This window comes from Myotis myotis, unplaced genomic scaffold (genome assembly GCF_014108235.1).
Source record: "Myotis myotis isolate mMyoMyo1 unplaced genomic scaffold, mMyoMyo1.p scaffold_m19_p_4, whole genome shotgun sequence".
NCBI classification, from domain to species: Eukaryota; Metazoa; Chordata; class Mammalia; order Chiroptera; family Vespertilionidae; genus Myotis; species Myotis myotis.
In genome coordinates this window covers 78,871,346-78,878,594 of record NW_023416346.1, presented here as the reverse complement: position 1 = coordinate 78,878,594, position 7,249 = coordinate 78,871,346, and the positions used below count along the sequence as shown (strand labels likewise).

The window sequence follows — 7,249 nt, the reverse complement described above, 5'->3', positions numbered from 1 at the left end:
GGTCTACGATGATCATGACGCCCCACCTGGCACATGAACCCACCCCCCACACACACCACACACATCGCGGCTCGGCGGAGCGCAGTGCAGCCACAGCCTTGGGGGAGGAGGGAGGATGGGGCGAGGAGAGGAAGCAGAAGGGGCTTTTGGGGAAGGGATGGGGATGCAGACGAAGAGAGAGAGAGAGAGAGAGAGAGAGAGAGAGAGAGAGAGAGAGAGAGAGAGGCTTGGGCATATTTCCCGGTTCGCTGGCAGAAATTACTGAGATCGGTACGGGTGGTAAAGTCAAGGTCCCATTGTCATACTGAGGCCAGGCTACGTTACAGAAATAAATGAGGCATTTAGGATTCAAGTCCAGGGCAGGCCTAGTGTTTAGCCAGGTTGGCAGACAGGCACCCTAGAGGTGTGCCCGGTCAGGTTTGGAATTTGGGTTCCCTGTGCTCGATACCTGTAGTGGGGGCCAAAGGCCAGCGTCCCAGCGGTTTGACCCAGTCTAAAGATGGATGGAGGGACCGGGGAAGGTAGAGACGTCTCTGCTACCTTCCGAGGTTTGGAGGAGCCTTCCTGGAAGGGTCGGAAAGGCAATCTCTGATGTGGCCACGTTTTACGGACAGAGACGCCAGCGGGCAGTCGGCCACGAGGGACCAGCACGGGGGCAGGGTGGGACTCACTGCTAATGCTGTCAAAGCGGAAAAGGCTGCCGAGCTGAAGAAATGTGGTCCTGAGGGGTCCAGAGCCATGAGGAGGGAGAGTCGGGCACCCCGAGCCGTGGAGGGATGGCCAAAAGGGGTGCTCGCGCCACCCGGGTTTCAAGGCACCAAATGTTAGGTGGCTCAGGAGTCGGTGTAGGAAACAAAGAGAGCCGAGCCAATCAGAAAAGAAAGAAAAAGAAAGGTTTTAATCTGCGTCCCCAGGCAACCCACGAACCCCAGAGTCAGGGCCAGTGGATTCGCGCCAACAGGGAAGGGTGGTTTCTTTTTATACAGGTGTTTAATGAGGGGCAGGGGCATGAGCTGAGGAAGTTCCTGCCTCAGGGGTTGGCAGGGTATTCAGGAAGCAATCAATATCTGTGTGGGGGTCATAGTGGATTCAAGGGAGGAGCCGGTATCTGTGTCTGGCACACTGATCTGTTAGAAATTCCAGGGAGGGTCCATTATCTCATCACACATCTGCATGCCTTGATCCTGGGCTTCCTCAGACCTAACACATACATAAATATATTTGATGGTCTTTCCAAGTTAAATTTCAAGGCTTTACCTGAGAGATGTTTCTTGGAAAACTCCAAGGGCCTGGAGTAATTCAAGAAATTTGTGCTCTCTTCGTAAAGGAAATATTTTTGAATTTAACCAATCTAATATACTTGAAATCATGTAGAAAGTTTTATAAAATAAAAATTAATAACTATATTTTACTTACATACATATATATATATATATTTTAGTTTTATTGCTTAAAGTATTACAAAGGGTATTACATATGTCTCCTTATTTCCCCCACCCTTGACAATCCCCTGGCCTTCTCTACACCTCAGTGTCTTATGTCCATTGGTTATGCTTATATGCATGCATATAAGTCCTTCAGTTGATTTCTTACCCGCCCTGTTGCCCCCCAAACCTCCCCAGCCATCCCACTGCAGTTTGACAGTCTGTTTGAAGCAGCTATGCCTCTGTATCTATTTTTGTTCATAAGTTTATAATGGTCTTTATTATCCATGAATGAGTGAGATCATGTGGTATTTTTCCTTCATTGACTGTCTTATTTCACTTAGCATAATGCTCTCCAGCTCCATCCGTGCCGTTGCAAATGGTAAGAGTTCCTTCCTTTTTACAGCAGCATAGTATTCCATCGTGTAGATGTACCACAGTTTTCTAATCCATTCATCTACTGATGGGCACTTAGGCTGTTTCCAGATCTTAGCTATGGTGAATTGTGCTGCTATGAACATATGGGTGCATATATCCTTTCTGATTGGTGTTTCTGGTTCCTTGGGATATATTCCTAGAAGTGGGATCACAGGGTCAAATGGGAGTTCCATTTGTAGTTTTTTGAGGAAACTCCATACTGTCTTCCATAGTGGCTGCACCAGTCTGCATTCCCACCAGCAGTGCACGAGTGTTCCTTTTTCTCCACATCCTCTCCACCACTTGTCGTTTGTTGATTTCTTGATGATAGTCATTCTGACAGGTGTGAGATGGTACCTCATTGTTGTTTTGATTTGCATCTCTTGGATGATTAGTGACTTTGAGCATGTTCTCATATGTCTCTTTGCTTTCTGAATGTCCTCTTTTGAAAGGTGTCTATTAAGGTCCTTTGCCCATTTTTTGATTGGATTGTTTATCTTCCTTTTGTTAAGTTGTATGAGTTCCCTATAAATTTTGGAGATTAGGCCCTTATCAGATATGAGATTGGCAAATATGTTTTCCCACACAGTGGGTTTTCTCGTTGTTTTGTTGATGGTTTCTTTTGCTGTGCAGAAGCTTTTTATTTTGATGTAGTCCCATTTGTTCATTTTCCCTTTAGTGTCAAGTGCCCTAGGAGCTGTATCTGTGAAGAAATTGCTTCAGCATATGTCTGAGATTTTGTTGCCTTTGGATTCTTCTAGAATTTTTATGGTTTCCTGTCGTACATTTAAGTCCTTTATCCATTTTGAGTTTATTTTTGTGTATGGTGTAAGTTGGTGGTCTAGTTTCATTTTCTTGCATATATCTGTCCAATTTTCCCAGCACCATTTATTGAAGAGACTATCTTGGCTCCATTGTATGTTCTTGCCTCCTTTGTCAAATATTAATTGAGCATATTGATTTCGGCCGATTTCTGGGCTCTCTATTCTAGTCCATTGATCTATATGCCTGATCCTGTGCCAGTACCAGGCAGTTTTGAGAACAGTGGCTTTGTAATACATCTTGATATCTGGTTTTGAGATCCCACTTACTTTGTTCTTTTTCAGGATTGCTGTGAAAGGACAGAACAGGACTGATAGCTGTGTCCTTATCCCCTCTTCCAAGAAAAAGCCGCAGAATGTACCAGTTACTCAGTCTGCCCTTATCTCAGCCAATGGGAAAGCGGGGGAAACTAGCCCAAGGCCAAGAGTATGCTAGCCACCCCCCTCTCTTTGTGTAACCAGACCCTAGCTGCACCCTGCCCTTGCGTCACTAGCCCCCGGCCCTCACTGAACCAACCAGAATCAGCCAAATCAGTGGTCAGAGTGTGCCCCCACCCCCGACCCCAAGCCCTATAAATTCTTTGTTCCCTTGGGACTCGGGGCTCTCTCTTGCATCCAGTAATGGAGGCATGGGGGGGACCAAGTCCCGGGCTTCCATAAAAGACTCTATGCTTTTGCATCAGACTCGGCTCCCTGGTGGTCTGTCTTGGGGGATCTTGAAATCTGGGCATAACATTTGGGGGCTCGTCCGAGATCCCCAACACTCACAAGGGACCCTGATCCGGAGAGTCTGACTGACCGCGGTGTCTGTGTGTTGTCTATTCTGTTCTGTGTGTTCTGTCCTGTGTGAGCTCAATTATGAAATCTGTAATGCCCGTAACAGCCTAGGTGGATGCACTGGGGGGCCACGGGTGGGAGGAGTTGGGGGACGCCCCGATCCTCCATCTGGAGGGGCCGAGAAACCCCTCAATCTGAGACGAGTGGTGCATGGCCATCGTCTAATCTGTAGTTGTGCTTCTGCGGAGTCGGAAGTTTGTTTTGGTTTTGCTTCCCTAGAGTTGGAAGACTGTATTTGTCTGAGTTTGTATTTTTTTTTTTCTGTTTTCTGTGGAAGTACTGGACGGACATTATGGGACAGACTCAAACTACTCCTTTAAGCATTATGGTCGTTTTAAAGTCAAGGGCTGGGCCAAACCGGCTTGCCAGCCTCAGGTGTGGTTTTCGAGAACTGCTGGGAACTTGGGACCTTGAAGCTTACTGAATTCAAATGATAAAAAACTTATGTCTTGCATTTTTGAAGTTTATTCTTAAAAATGTTACTGATTGAGAAATGCTGAGTATTTGCTAACAGTTTAAGGTTCGGATTGAATTGGGAAAAATTGTGTCTTGTGGTAGCTAAATGCCTTTGCTGAATGAATGTTTGGTGAAAGTATGTGAATGTGGAGGGAGGGGGCCTGCCCTCTCCTCTCCTTTGTGTGGCTCCACGACTTCGGTCAGGTGGGCAACTGAGTAAGGATCTGTGAAAACAGGTCAACCCCTCTCTTGTCTGTCTCTCGTCACCGATCATCATGAGGTCGTGACAAAGTAAACCTGCTGTTCTTAATTACATGTTAAAAATTTTTTTAAAGGGGTACAATAGAGATTGTGGAATTGGAATGAATGCCGAAACATTGAGTAAGCATGAGTGAACAACTGTTTGTGTGGGACTAGCCAATTTGCTAGCGAGAGGGGGGACTGGAAGCAGTCTTAACACCTCCAGTAGGTTCTCACCAAAACGTTGGTCGAGAATTCTGTTCTGGGACATATTGCCAGGAATGACCCCACGCCCGTCTGGGGAGTTGGGCATTGTTTTGTTTATCTGCTCAGCTCCAGTCTGGGCTAGTCTACCGAGAGAGTGTGAATACGAGTGTTTGTCTATTTTGGCTGCTCATTACTAGTCTGTGTGAAGTGGAAGTTACTTTGATTTATTTTGCATTTCTGTTAATTCATCTGGCTGAACGTTTGGACTGGACCCTCGATTGGCTGCAAGGATCTCTAGCAGTTCTTAGAGTCTTTTGCTCGCCATTACAGAAGGAATCAGCCCACTTAGTTAATATAAATTTCTGTCTAAAAGTTGCTCTTACCTGGGTTGTAAATCGCTATAATTCCAAGATTGCTTAGTTCTGAGATTGCTTATAAAAGAGTAAAAGAGAAAAAAAATCTGTGAGGAAAAGCATCCTGGGCTGAGAGAAGGAGGGCGGGGAGGGGGGGGGGGTTGGCAGTTATGCTGCTGGCTGCAAACCTAACAGGTCTTATCAATGAACTTCACGGTTACAAAAAATAACTGTAAGCACAGTCTTCCTCTGCCGTGGTTTATTCTTTTAACCCCTCCAATGCTGAATCAGACCGATACCTGTTCTTAGTTTTATCACAAAAGGTCTAGATATATCTTAAGAGTAAAAGTACATTTAAAATATGTTCATAAATATTAATCTAAAATTGCTGACTGTTCACTTTTGGTAATCATTAAAGGATTAAGGTTTCTAAGAAAAAAAAAATAAAACAACAACTGAACTCCCGCTAGAAAAGCGGAGGAGGAACAAAGCTATAATCTGCAGCCCCCCTGGTGATTTAGAACTGTTTGCCAGACTAACTCAGCCCCTGAGAGCCAGGTCAAAAAAGGGGGTGGGGGCTGAATGCCTGAGGTGCCCGCAAGGCCCGGAGGCTCTTGGTGGAAAAGAAGCGGCATGCGCGCAGATCAATGAGAGCCTACAGGAGCTGAAGCAGCTGCTAGCGGGCACCGAGGTGCAGGCTAAGCTGGAGAACGCCGAGGTGCTGGAGCTGAAGGTGCAGCGTGTGCTGCGGGGGTGCTGTGGGGCAGAGCTTGCAGGCGAGAGCAGCTGCAGGCAGAAGCCAGCGAGCGCTTCGCTGCCAGCTACATCCAGTGAACCCCCTGCTTGTGTCCATACCACTGCAAAAGGGCAGCGGCTTCCGGTATTTGCTGGGGGACGCTCTGGCTGGGTCCCTGGGAGACCCTAGGCGGAGCAGCTGGCTCACAGGTGGGGCTGATATCCCCTTTTAGTGCACTCCCTTGAAAGAGGCCTGGTTGCTGCTCTGCCAGGAAGGAAACTGGTAAAAAGGCAAAAAGCAGGGCTCTAAGGGTTAACAAAAAGGCACTCTCCCTGGACCTGGAAGCCATCAGGACTTTGAAATTGTCCAAGAGAGGAGCAGTCTGCCTCAGAGACTGGCTGAAACCTCATTGGGTTAGAAAAACCGGAGGCTGCATATTGAAGTTATAGACTGCAGTTTGCTGGGCAGAGGTCCAAGCCCAGTTATATAGGGGTTAAACTACCTGTGTACAGCAAAACAACTTTCTCCTGTGCCAGAATACATTTTAAGAAAATTGAATGCATGATAGACCAGTAAGCTAGGACAAGTAAAATAGGGAAACTGAGCAGAAATCCTATCTTCCCTAAACCAATGACACTTGGGAGTAAATGCTTTTCATTTGGCTCCCTAAACAAAGGTTAAATCGATTATGTCAATCTGATGAGTGTCATTCGATGTCCACACACAAGGACAAATGAAGTTAGAAAATAAGCCGTATTTTGATTAGTTCTTTTATTCAAGAGGAGCCAACCCGGTCCCTCCCTGCAACATGAATGATAAAATGTATGTTAAGGAATTTTAAAATTGCTCAGACCTCGCTGCCTTGGGTCCAGTTCTGTGTGTGTAACAAGGGACAGAGTAAAGTTTAGTAGCAGGCCAGAAGAAGCTGGCAAGGCCATCCAAACCACCCAGCCACTATTGGCCAGAGCCGCCTGAGGCAGACCTCCTTGGACTGGGAACAGCTGAATCTGAATAGGACAGACTGGGCTTTTTCCAATTGGGCCCCCATGAGCCGATGGTCAAAATGAAGATCGGGGGCCAGACTGTGAACTTTATGGTTGATACAGTGGCAGAGCACTCGGTAGTTACTCAGAAGGTAGCTCCCCTCTCAGGACAGGAAGTCACCATTATTGGAGCTACCGGTAGGGTACCACAGCTGCAGACGGTTCTGCCGCCCCCGCCGATGTCAGTTAGGCAGCCATCAGGTGGTTCATGAATTCCTATATTTACCAGTTGTCCTGGTCCCTCTAATGGACAGAGACCTTTCAGCCAAAATGGAAGCAGAAACCACTTTTGTCCCGGATGGCTCAGCACAGCCTTGCCTAGGTGAAGAAACCTCTCCAATGATCCTGTCCTTAGCAGTGCCGAGAGAGAAAGAATGGAGACTTTATACCCCCCAGCCAAAGGCCCCCACATCTATTCTTGTCAGGCCCCCATCAGGGGACTTGGGCAGTGTTCCTGTTATCTGCCAAAATTCCCAAGACTGTAAAAGTACTTGTTCACTGAAAAGGTGTAAATGTGGATGTTTATTTGATGTTTATATGTCTACTTAGGTATAAATATTTGTAGATAAATAGAACCCCCGGTTAATTTTCTGGTGTATTCTGGAGCAGCCTATTCAGTCTTGACAGAACCAATGGGACCAGTAACATCTAAGAAGACACCAGTTCTAAGAGCCACCGGACAAACTGCCTTTTTCCTTGTACATCAAAGAGGACG

The 7,249-nt window shown here is 46.6% G+C and overlaps 1 pseudogene; it reads left to right on the top strand.

The window, feature by feature from the left end:
• The first annotated feature begins 591 nt into the window (after window positions 1–591).
• LOC118653482 lies at window positions 592–5,736 on the top strand (annotated as a pseudogene).
• Window positions 5,737–7,249: the final 1,513 nt, after the last annotated feature.